The following is a 13,207-nucleotide window of genomic DNA, read 5'->3' as shown; positions in this document are numbered from 1 at the left end:
CTTGCGTTACAGTGTGTGTAATCACACACACACACACACATGTGGCGCTCGCACGGTCGTGTCTCATTGGCGGGCCAAATTCTCTGGGCGGGCATTGCAGAGAAAGGGGAGGAGCTAAGATCCTTTATGACGACATATGGGACCACATTCCAAATCAGCCCGCTTGAGCCTCCGTTTTCTTCAAAGGCGAGCAGAACACCTAGTGCTCGTTTTATACCGAATGCAAGTTTTAGCCACTGGGGGACCATAGGCAGGCTAGAGGAACTCATATTTATGTTAGAAAACCTCATAAAGGGAGATTTTCATGCCATAGGACCTTTAAATGGTGTGCATCTTTAGATTGTTTACTCCATTTAGACTTTTGAACTTTTGTTCAAATCCCTTCACTTGATTTAAGCCATTTAACGTTTCTTTATGTCTTAATCTATGTGGCTTCATTCAAAAATATTTTCAACGACACTTTGTACTACAGCACTCACCGCATTTTCTGCAGGAAATGTATTTTCTAGTTAATGATGAGGTTTCTTTGGATTGATCATAACACTACTTAATCCTTCAAAAGGATTAATCCACACAAGGCCCCTGGTCCTGATGGCATCCCTGGCCAGGCTCTCAGGGTGCGTGCAGATCAGCTGGCAGGTGTGTTTACAGACATTTTCAACAAGTCACAGCTCCAGTCTGTGGTCCCCACATGTCTCAAAAAGTCCACCATCATTCCCATTCCCAAGAAGTCAAAAGCGTCCTGCCACACCGACTACCGCCCAGTAGCACTCACCTCCATCGTCATGAAGTGCTTCGAGCGGTTAGTCAAATCATTCATCACCTCCTTCCTCCCAGACTCACTGGACCCCCTGCAGTTTGCATACAGGGCAAACAGGTCCACAGACGACGCCATCGCCCTCACCCTCCACACTGCCCTGTCCCACCTGGACCAGAGGAACACACATGTGAGAATGCTGTTCATTCACTACAGTTCAGCATTTAACACCATTGTGCCCTCCAAGCTTGCTGGGAAGCTCAGGGAACTCGGGCTCAACACCGCCCTTTGTGACTGGATACTGAAATTCCTGACGGGCAGACCCCAGGCAGATAGGAAACGCCACATCATCCATCTGAACTCTCAACACCGGCGCACCCCAGGGCTGCGTGCTCAGCCCTCTCCTCTACTCCATGTTCACACATGACTGCGTGGCCACACACAGCTCCAACACCATCGTCAAGTTTGCTGACGACACGACCGTCATCGGCCTGATCACCGATGGCGACAAGACGGCGTACAGAGAGAAGGTGAGAGCCCTGACATCTTGGTGCCAGGATAACAACCTCAAGCTCAACCTCAGCAAAACTAAGGAGCTGATTGTGGACTACAGGAAGCGACAGGGAGCCGAGCACGCCCCCATCACCATCAACGGGACGACAGTAGAGAGTCAGCAGCCTCAAGTTCCTTTGGGTCCACATCTGCGAGGACCTGACCTGGACTCACCACACCAACGCCATCACAAAGATGGCAAGACAGCGGCTCTTCTTCCTCCGCAGGCTGCGGAGGTTCAACATGGAGTCCAGGATACTCTGCAACTTCTACACGTGCACCATAGAGAGTATCCTAACCGGCTGCATCACCGCCTGGTACGGCAGTTGCTCTGCCCTCAACCGTAAGACATTACAGAGGGTGGTGAAAGCTGCCCATCACATTACCAGGACAGAGCTGCCATCTATGGAGGACCTCTACACTCAGACCTGCAGGAAGAAGACTAACCGGATTATTAAAGAACCTCATCACCCCAGTAATAAACTGTTTCAGCTGCTCCCGTCTGGTAGACGCTACCGCAGCATCCGGTCTCGCACCACCAGACTCAGGGACAGTTTCATCCCACGGGCCATAAGACTACTGAACTCCTAAGCTACTTAGCTCACCACTATAACACTTTATAACTTGCCACTTTATACCAGTCAACATCTGGTATAAAATTTACATTTTACATTTATTTAGTTTTGCATTTAGGTCTCTGCTCTCCTAGTTGTGTTCCTCTTATACACTTACTTTCCATTATTATTATTATTATTATATTTATTTTATTTTTTATTATTTAAGTCTCAGCTTGTGTCAACTTGTGTTTCTCATATACTTTTACTTTCTCTTATATTGCACTGTTGGAGGAGCGTTAAAAAAGCCTAAGTCTAATTGCTGACTTAGGGAAATAGTGATTATGGAATGTAAAATTAATACAGCCAATGAGGCACAGTGAATCAGCAGCATAAGGAGAGTAGAGTTAGGTTACATATCACAATTTGGTCAAAATATGACTTATGGCAGGTTCAGACTACACGATTTCAGCCCGATTTTGCCCCGATTTGTTCGTCGCAGACCAATTTGGGAGTCGTACACTATTTTGAAAAGTCGGCAACGAGACGAGGTCTTGTAATGTGACATGCTTGCTGTAGATAGCTGTACTCTTTAACGGTTTGACCCCTAAAGTCTTACCATACTTTCAGTGGGTCTCGCGGGATTAACTTCACGTGATTTGGTTGTGATTACCCGGAACTCGATATGCATGGATTCTCTGTTAGACTGTGGTCATCAATAAAGAAGATTCTAACTTTACCATTCGGATACCTTATTGATCAGAACAACATGGTGTTAGAAGTGGGATTCTTCCTGAAGCCATAACCCAGACAACTTCATCTCTAGGAACATCAACTTTGAAGTCTTGACCGCGGTAAGCGAAACCATCGAAATGGCAGATGGATTCAGAAGTCCGGACCCTCTCGTTTTCGATGAGAATGTGGCAGTGCACTGGCGCAAGTTTGAACGAGAATATGATATTTTCATTGCCACCACACACGGCGATAAACCGGCCCAAACGAGAGCTTATATTCTCCTCAACCTCGCAGGACCGGAGGCTATAGAGAGGGAGCAGTCATTCACCTATGCGCCCGCAGTACTAGGAGAAGAGGATAACGTCGTCGTTCCAGCAGAATCTAGAGAGGACCCAGAGTGTCTGAAAATAAAGTTTAAAGAAATATGCAACCCTGAATCAAACGTGATAATGAAGAGGCACAACTTCAACACCAGACACCAAAAACCTGGCGAAACAATCGAGGCATACGTGAGTACACTGAGAAATCTGGCTAAAAACTGTTATTTTGGTGCATTGGAAAACGAACTGATAAGAGACAGACTGGTCTGTGGAATAAGTAGTGACAGTGTCAGACGTACGCTGCTAAAAGAGACTGACCTAACACTGTCTACTGTAAAGCATTACGCATTTGCCAAATTAGCGAGCTCACTGAAAAACATAGCAAAGCCCTCTCCACACCTAAAACTGCTACAACTGTCAGTGTGGATGCTGTACAAATAAAACATAGAAACATCTACAGCAAAATGAAGCGCACTGTGAAGGAAAATCCATCAATCTCCAGCTGCCGGAATTGTGGGGAAACCCATCCAGCGAAACGTGACCAATGTCCGGCTTTTGGCCAACAGTGCCACAACTGTGGTAAGCAGAACCACTTCAAAACCCAATGCAGGTCTACCAAGTCAAGCAGACCAAACAGACAGATAAACCAGCTATATGCCGAAACAAACTCCAGCAGTGAAAGTGAAGACACATTCAACATTGAAGGCTTGTCCTTGCATGATGATTGCAAGAAAATTGACAAGGAAGGACATTGTTTTTTGACTGTTAATGACAAACAACTAAACCTGAAAGTGGATACAGGGGTGAAATGTAACTTTATGTCCCTTAACACAAACTTGTCAGGCACACTGAAGAACTGCAAATGCCAATTAAGCAGGTCAATCTTGTGTTATTTGGCAGATCTATGATCAAACCGATTGGCACAGTGGCATTACCATGCAAGCTAAATGAACAGCTGTATAACCTACAGTTTCAAGTCGTGAAAGAAAGTGTTCACTCCATTATTGGCCTACAGGACAGCCTACATATGAAGCTAGTCACCTTCAGCAGTGAGGTGTTCATCCTAGACTGTGTTAAGGATCACACCCTGTCACAGACACTGTTTACCTCTCCATCCCATGCGCACGGTGGAGGAGGTTGCCGCTCAGATGTCAGGTGCCACTATCTTTTCCGTCCTTGATGCTAAAAGCTCCTTCTGGAAAGTCAGACTGCATCATGCCTCATCCCTCCGCACAACATTCACAAATCCATTTGGCCAATTGAAGTTCTTAAAGATGCCGTTCGGAATTTGTACAGCCTCAGAAGTGTTTCAAAGAGCCATGGAACAAATCTTTGCAGGACATCCATGTGCTATAATCGTGGACGACATCATCATCAGTGGAAAAGACCCTGATGAGCATGAACGAAACCTGAAAAAAGGTACTGGATCATGCCAGACAGGTGAAACTGAGACTGAATCCCAGCAAATGCAAGTTTGGACTCAACGAGGTGAGCTATGTTGGGCACACATTCACAGATAAGGGTCTAAAAGCAGACCCTAAATAAATAAAATCAATCAATCCTTCATGAAAGGAAACAGAGCGGTCGTGCCCACTGCCCTGCCCTCGGAATACCTGAAGGTGCTACACATGGGACACCCAAGAGTTGAATCGTTATGTCATGCAACGCCTGTAACAGCCTGAGGCCTCACCAGCCAAAAGAGCCACTGCCCTGGTCTCTTGTCGCCACAGACATGTTCGAATGGAAGAATCACCATTACCTGGTGCTTGTTGATTCATATTCTGGCTGGTTCGAAATAGACCGGCTCAGCAGCCTGTCATCATCGACTGTCATCAATAAGCTAAAGCGTCACTTCTCAGTCCACGGCATACCACAGAATCTGTACTCAGATAATGGAACACAGTATACCAGCCAGGCCTTCCATGACTTCGCCCGATCTTGGGATTTCAAGCATGTGACGAGCAGTCCAGAATATCCTCAGTCCAAGAGACCACAGAGAAGGACGGGACAGACTCCTACCTGAATCTGCTTGGAACACAAAACATGCCCCAAGACAACATCTTGGGCTCACCTGCACAAAGGCTGTTGTCCCGCACTCGGACCATTCTGCCCACCTGCAAACCTGTATCCCAGCAAGGCGTGGGATCCGAGCAGTCATACCGCCGGCCAAATACCCAGTTCAAGTTGCTAATTCTATGTATTTCACTAGGTCCGGCAGAGCCTCTAGGCCAAATAGAAAATACATGAACTGAGCTAGCTGCCAAAGTTTATTGAATCCAAAATGTCAGAAATAATGCTTTGTTATTTGACTTCTGCATAATGTTTATTCTGTTGACAATTCATTTAGTTGTGGGGCACTCATCATACTCAATCATATTTACATTTCTATTATAAAACTGCTGTTTGTACAGAAGTGTATCATTTTATGTTTCCCATGTTCAGGAGCTACAGCTAAAGATGGGGGATGTAGATAGCTATACTGTTTAACGGTTTGACTCTAAAGTGTTACCGTGCGTGGGTCTCGCAGGATTAACTTCACGTGATTTGGTTGCGATTTTCCGGAACTTGATATGCATGGATTCTCTGTTAGACCTGGTCATCAATAAAGAAGATTCTAACTTTACCATTCGGATACCTTATTGATCAAAACCACACTTGCGATCTGCGATTTTATTCGTCTGCAACGTTCGAAAACGCCACGACGAAAGTTTGGCATGCCAGATTTTTGGGGGAATCGCATGACGTATCCATTGTTGACATGGAGGGAATCCCGCAAACAGCTGGAGCTCAAGGGCAGTGTTTACTAACTAGTAATGAACTAACTAGTAAAGTAAAGACTAGTAGAGATGCGTGGTTGGCGGTCATACCCGCGGACACCGTGGATAATCCACGGGTGGATTGCGTGAAAAAAAGGAAGACTTGGAGGAATGCGGGCGGGTCGCGGTTGAGATAAATAAATATATAATAAGTACACTGTAAAAACAAAAACTTAAAATTGTTGGTCTCATTATGATTTCTGAGTAAAATGAATATAAAACATTAAGTATTCATGTCAACTGTGCAATGCAATTTAGTCCAACCAACAATGTTGAGTTTTGGGTCAAGAGTTGGGCTCAGTGTAGTATCTTTGTTAGCAAGACACACGGGTTTAAGTCAGACTCTGTCTGAGGCTGGGTCTACGGTGCACATGCCCCAGTGTTTCCCCTACCATTGTTCAGGCCTGGCGGCCCGCCAGGCCAACGAGCGCCCCCGCCAGGCCAACAACCGGCCAAAAAAATGAAAAAGAGAAAAAAAAAATATATATATATATATTTTTTTTTTTATTATTATTATTAGCCATAATATCATAACCATCCAAGCTCACCACCAGCTATCTCAATATGTATTGGTGCTTTATGCTCCTGTACATGAAATTAGTTAACATTGAAACAATTTTTTTTATTATTGATTTTTTCCTTATAGCCCAGACGAAGTTTGAAGACGTACAACCCCCCCCCCCCGTCAACAATCGCTCTCCCCCCCCCCCCCCCCCCCCCCCACCCCCCCCCCCCCCACCCCGGTCAACAATCGCTCCATACCTCTCCCCCGTCCCCCGTCCCCCGTCCCCCGTCCAACAAATACCAACAAATACTCTAGCATCCCGTGAAAAATTTATAACAAATCACACTATCAGCTCTTACCACCGGGCCTAAAAAAAATTCTAGGGGAAACACTGCATGCCCATTTCGACACTTTGGAAAATACGGGGTTTCCTAACGGAATTTTCAGATGGTAAATATTGTGGCGACTCCTACCCCCCGGGGAGTCTGGGTATTCGTGATGCCGGTTGGGAAAAAGGGGTTTATTGCCTTTTGTCAATTTGTTTCTGTTAGGTTAAGTGGGGTTAACAGGTTTGGGGTCTTTATTGTTTGTGTGTTGTTTATTGTGTGTAGTGTTGCCGCCACCGTTACCGAGACTTGCATGTCCGTTGGTTGGTTTTGCGGTGCGTTGTGTGTTGTGGGTGTGTGTTAAATAAAGGCAGATCTCGGGATTGTGCGGTGTATGAGGCACGAGAGTTGCGTCACCGTTTAACCTGGGCTCCCGTATTGTGCAGAACAAGTTTGACCATAATGTCGAACTTGTTCTGCACTTTGGTTTGCTGCATTTAGACAGCGATTATCTGCTGCTGAACTAGCTACATGTTACTTGTTCTATTGCTGTCTGGCATTCAGAAATGTAAAATGGAAGTTTCCAATTATTCATTTAATAAAGTGAACTTAAAACTAGTTTTGCATTCTTTGAAATGTTTTTTTTTTTTAAATAATATTAACCTTAATTTGAAATATTAAGTTAACAACCCTGACTTACTGTTTTAATATAAAATCTTAGTTGGTATAACTCTAACTTTCAAGTTTGTCTAAAGAAGAAAAATTACATTTTGTTGGGCTCAAAACTCAAAAATCTATTGCAGTAAGTTGCCTCCCAATTTTGAGTTTTCTCAACTTTTTATTTTTTACAGTGTAGGTTAAAATATTGACTACTAGACAAACGGCAAACTGACCAATTTGACATGATATTTTTCTATAATCTCCCTGTTTCCGAAATCTCTGCCCAACGCTCGTCCGCTGGGTTTCCATTAGCATTCCATTGTGGATCATCCCCTCACACATTGTTGAAATCATATGCTGGATGCTTTATTCTTTCTAGCCGCGTTTACATGGACACATCTATGCCGCATACATTTCTATGCGGCATAGAAAATGGTCATGTATACGCCTCATTCGGAATACAATTATCTGTTCGGCATAGATTCTATGCCGAATAGAATAGGTGGTGTAGTCCGTTTTAAATCGCCATGTATACACTTATTCCGCATAGATTGGGGTTTAATTTAGAGCAGCCGCAGTAGTTCACTGAGCTCCGTCGGTACTTTTAAGCACACCGAACTTCACCGCTGTCAAGGAAAGTGGATTTATTGCCTGATTCACGTCTTTGTTATCACTCCGTAAAAGTAGTCCGGTAAGCGTGTCCGGTTGCTAAGCGACGGGACATGGGTGATATTAATGAGGTGTCCGCGCGCGTCCGAGATAACTGTAAATGAGTAGGCTACTACTAGTACTTTTGCAGGCTGAACGTTAAAATACTTCTTAACTTAGAGAGATGGCAGCTGCAGTAGTGCGCAATTGGACCTTCGAGGATTCCTGGTCACTAAATTCCCGTAAGACCACTCTCTCCCATCAGTCTTGGCTGCGGACTCGCATTCAAATTCCTCTTGTTTGCGGCGGACGGAGCATAGGGTAAATATAAAGATCTGACGAGAAATAGACGTTGCTGCGCTGTCCTCCTCCTTCTTAATTGAAGGAGCAGGTAGAGAAAAGCTCTCTCCTGCTGTGCTTTCATTAAAATCAAATTTAAAATCCCCGATAGTGATAAGACATCCATTATGTCGCCGCCGGTCCAGAGACGTGTCAGGTGTGCGCGAGAGACATAACGGACACTTTTGTTACTGCCATGTATACAGTACATTCGGAACACATTTTAGGAACAGATCTATGCCGCATAGAAATCTATGCGGCATAGATCTGCCATGTAAACGCGGCTTATGTGGCTTTTAGTTAATTTCGGGCTATAATAAGACTAGGCTATAATAACCCGGGTTAGTTTGGAAAGGACCTAAAGATCCTAGAGCATCGCACCCTTGAATCTTATAGTGTGGCCAGTCTCCTGATGAGACAAGGCCCGATTTCATGGCTCTGTGATCGCATTGTCTGACATCTTAAATCGTGGAGGAATATCTGAGAATTGTGTAGCCTGAACCAGCCTTTAGGCAATTATGCTATGAGGCCAACAATAAGGAGGTTCAAGTGCTTTGAGTGAAGTCCTTCCAGACACAAGCCATCAAGGTAGGGGACATATTTCTGTCTAGGACTGTCAACAACTGCAGCCAAACTTGGAGCCCATTGCACACAATGCTAAGTGGCAAGCATCTAGCCAAATAGATGACATCATTGACATGGCCGACAAGGTATACATACAACAATGTTGACTTATAAAGTTAACTTCTACCACTAGAATTATGAAACATGTTCCCAGTTAACATAGTGCTGAAAGACTTGATTGGATGCCTTAGACTGGTCGTGAAATGATGTTCATAATAAAGCAAAAACAAATTGGGCCAACCTCTTATCATTACTAGAAACACCCTCATTTTCTTCACATCATTACTAATTCGTCCTCTTCTTAGAACAAGGTGTCAAACCCCACCTGTATTGTCAAGTGTGTGTTTCTTCTGCAATTCTATAACCCTTACCCTAACCATAATAAAACTATGACACAGCTAGATAGAACAACTACAATACAAATATTTATATTACAAAATATATATTATTACGGTAAAATAAAAATGTAGTACAGACTTAATTAGGCCAAATATGATGCAGCAATACAACTATTGTATGCAGTAACATAACAAATTGTTGACAGAATGTAAAAAATAAAGAAAATGTTATAACATAACGTTGTAACGTTAAAACATATTGTTTATCAAACATAAATGGTCACAGATCCTGAAATCCGAAGTGAACTATTTGCACGTACTTCACCCTCCTGAGTCCCCTAGCTTCCTGAACACAACACAACACATACTTTAATTCTGAAACATTATAACCTGACAGACTCAAAACATAACAATCAAACCATACTCTACATCTCTACAAACAACAACACTCAGATGCTAGTCACAGAATACTTTATCGGCCATTTAATTGTTTTATAGTTTTGCAAACAACTTTATTTCAAATGATTGATTATGGTGGTGATGTCCTATAGCAGAACACATCTGAAACTCATGTTCTTCCTTTAACTGTAGTTTACAATAACATGTGTAGGTTTGTTATCCTTTAACTATAGTTGACATAACATGTGTAGGTTTGTCATCCTTTTACTATAGTTGACAATAACAGTGCAACCTTTGACATTATCAAAGGTTGCACTTTGCAATTACTTTCACTATCTTCTATACTTAGAACAGCTTTTACTGCCATTAAGATAACCATATTCACTCAACAACCTTTTTTACCGTCCCTAGAATCTTTAAAGAAATCGGGAGACATGCTTTCAAATGTTAAGCATCCTCAGACTTCAATGTTTAGCCTATTTCATTCAGATCGATTTCTTTGTTTCATGCCTTTAAGACTTTTAATTTTGATTTTGTTTATAAGCAGACTCAGACCCCACACTCTACCTATTACTTCTGTTACAGATGTCACTTGTAACAGAAGTAATAGGTAGAGTGTGGGGGAGCCCTTATGTGCATGTTCTTGTTGCTGTTAGTGTGATTGTTTCATATTGTGCAAATGTCTGATAACTTCAAAACAAGATGTGCATCTCAAGGGGTTTAACCTCTAATTAAATACTGTAATAAATACCCTGATCCTTCTATGCCACGGTTCGGACCTGACGTCATCTACTCTGACCTCAAACCGACCCCAGCACCTTGTCTACACATCGCATACGCTGTAAGCCGTTTCTATTGGATATTGATTTTGCTTTTCATCAAATTCACAATTATATTCTCCCATATGAGAATCGATTGGATACATAAAATAGAACACTCTTTTTATTTAACAGGAACATCGACATACTACATGCTCTCAACATAACTGTTTTGTCAAAGTTAAATTTATTAAAAAATAAAATAGATGTGATGCAAGCTCAAAGTGTAAACTGAGATTATTCACATGCAGGTGTTAGCCAGTCGAGATCCAGAGGGAATGGTACAACAAGGCTACACAGGTTTGCCTTCTTTTCTACTTTTACTTATGTAGGGCTTTATATCAATTATTATTCATACAGCAAAATTCAACCATCCATCGAATTTAAGGAACATATTTTTTCTGAGTTAAGTTTTAAGTGACAAATAATGAGAAAACAAAAAGGTGACAGAAAATATTGTTTGTTGCTGGAGGAAACCCAGACTTAACCCTAGGTTAAGAGCCGCATCGACAGACAGACCGGGGGAGGGGACAAGGGGGTGAGAAGAATTTCAGAGGATGTTTTTGAAAGGCTATTGCAGATCAGATATTGGAAGAGATTGTGCATTTGGCAGACCTGTTCACTTTGTGGACAGAGATGACTTTTTTCATTTTAACACTTAAATCTTCAGCTTGAGTGCAATTTTTCGTCTGGACAATTTACTGGTTTCTCGACATTGGTCACTGTGGCCATTTTCCTTTGCTTTACAGCCAAAACGATTGAAGACAACATTTACGTACTAAGAAAACATTTCCGAAACTCCTGTTAGGAGCTGAACAAATAAATACAGCATTAAGCACATGGAGAGTTGAGTGTTTACAATCTGGATATAAATGGTTTCACCCTATATCAAATGGGGAAGATCTAGACTAGATTTTTTATTTAATCTTTAAGGAAAACGCATATGAGGGTACTTTAGGAACTGGCCGTCCTTTTTCAAAATTGAATTGGTAAACCTGAGATGATTCTCCTACAGATTAATACAAGATCATTAGGAGAGTTGTTTTTTTGTATTTTACTCATTGAAATGTCTGTGTTCAATGCTAGACTGATGTACATCCTCTACATGAAGAAATTAGTGGAATGAATAATATTACACAACTGTACTAAAGGTACAGTTTGCGCTCCTGTGCCTGAGTGTGTGAGTTTGTGTAGGTGTATGTGTGTGAGTGTGTGTGTGTGTATGTGTGTGTGTGTGTGTGTGTGTGTGTGTGTGTGTGTGTGTGTGTGTGTGTGTGTGTGTGTGTGTGTGTGTGTGTGTGTGTGTGTGTGTGTGTGTGTGTGTGTGTGTGTGTGTCAGAACACTGTGTCCCTTCTATTCAGAGCGTCCCTGCACAGTCGGATGTTATTAACCAATCAGATGGTCAGATGGTGTTAACCAATCTGAAGGCAAGTCAGTCTCACACAGCATTTATTTTTACAATCAATGACATCATCGTGAAAGCAGCAAAAGCGTTTCAATCTGCTGCATGAGTATAATTCATAACCTATTGTGATGCTGTACGATGTCCTGATCTACTTTTTTAATTTACATTTTCTTTTTCAAAATGTTAATTCTAAACCCAAAAATGCACAGTTGCACATCCGGCGAGACAGCAGACTTTGAGAGAGACTCATAAAGCAGGTTATAGAGTTAACGGGACATATTTGCCACTCCTTAAGATTTATCATCAAACCACTGTCCGTCCCAACAGCTCTTGGCACTCAATGAGAGAACATTAGTGTGTTTTGTAGCCTCCATCAAACACCCATGCAAAAAAAGATATCCTACGGTTAGTTCCAAAAACAACCTGCCATTACCAGCTTAGAAAGGAAACTAATAGGGAGATCAACCGAAAGCTTCAAGTCATACTTACTATATAATTACATATTTTAAGCATATATGTATAATTACATTGTAAGTATGCATGTATAATTACATTGTATATTGTATATATTTGATTATATTACATTGTATATTGTTAATTGATTAGTACGGTAATTACATTGTATATTGCATGTATACAATTATATTATAAGTAGGCCTATAAATCATAAAAAATACACCACAACATGTTTTCTTTAACGTGTCCCACACACGATGTTTTCACTCATTTGAGAAACCTCGCTGTGTCTGCCAGCCGTTATATTTATAATTTTTTCTATATGCATTTCCGTGTGTGTGTGTGTGCGTGTGCGTGTGCGTGTGCGTGTGCGTGTGAGAGAGAGAGAGAGAGAGAGAGAGAGAGAGAGAGAGAGAGAGAGAGAGAGAGAGAGAGAGAGAGAGAGAGAGAGAGAGAGAGAGAGAGAGAGAGAGATGCCGGGTTGGACCCAGACCAACAGCCTTCCCGTAACGCAAAAGAAAGAATATCCACCAAAGCTATGAGGTCCAACTCTTAAAGCACCTAGAGACAGAGACCTCCTCACCTGTGTCTGGTCTCATCGTAGTCTCTCTCCACCGAGAGTTCAGCACAGGTGGATAATTATTTTGTTTAAAACCGATTAGCCCATATTTACAAAGAAAAAGATGAAGTAAACCAAACATAGGCTGTACAAAATAAATGAACCCGACTTACTGTTTGATAAAAGCTCGATAAAAGACGCCTGGTCCTGAGTCTGATGTCTGATGATTAACTTGTATCCCCTCTCGTGTCCACTAACAAGCTCCTTACTTTAATAAACCTCGCTTCCACACATCTCGCCAAACGTAGAGCGAAGAATGGAAATGACGCCGAAGAGGAGGCGGAGAGAGCGAGGCTGGAGGGCGTTCAGTGTGATATTAAGGGCAGGTCTTGGAA

The 13,207-nt window shown here is 42.3% G+C and overlaps 1 protein-coding gene across 2 annotated transcripts in view; it reads right to left on the bottom strand.

The window, feature by feature from the left end:
- Positions 1-13,207, bottom strand: part of fkbp5 (FKBP prolyl isomerase 5) — a 26,052-nt gene extending 12,845 nt beyond the window's left edge. Inside the window, exon 1 of one of the 2 annotated variants that reach the window (XM_056610478.1) lies at positions 12,986-13,207. The gene's annotated coding sequence lies outside the window, so the exon portion shown is untranslated. The remainder of the gene's footprint in view (positions 1-12,985) is intronic. The other variant, XM_056610407.1, reaches the window with a different exon arrangement.

This window comes from Gadus chalcogrammus, chromosome 1, assembly GCF_026213295.1.
Source record: "Gadus chalcogrammus isolate NIFS_2021 chromosome 1, NIFS_Gcha_1.0, whole genome shotgun sequence".
NCBI classification, from domain to species: Eukaryota; Metazoa; Chordata; class Actinopteri; order Gadiformes; family Gadidae; genus Gadus; species Gadus chalcogrammus.
Note: the sequence above shows the minus strand (reverse complement) of the source record. Positions and strands in the feature narration are given on the sequence as shown.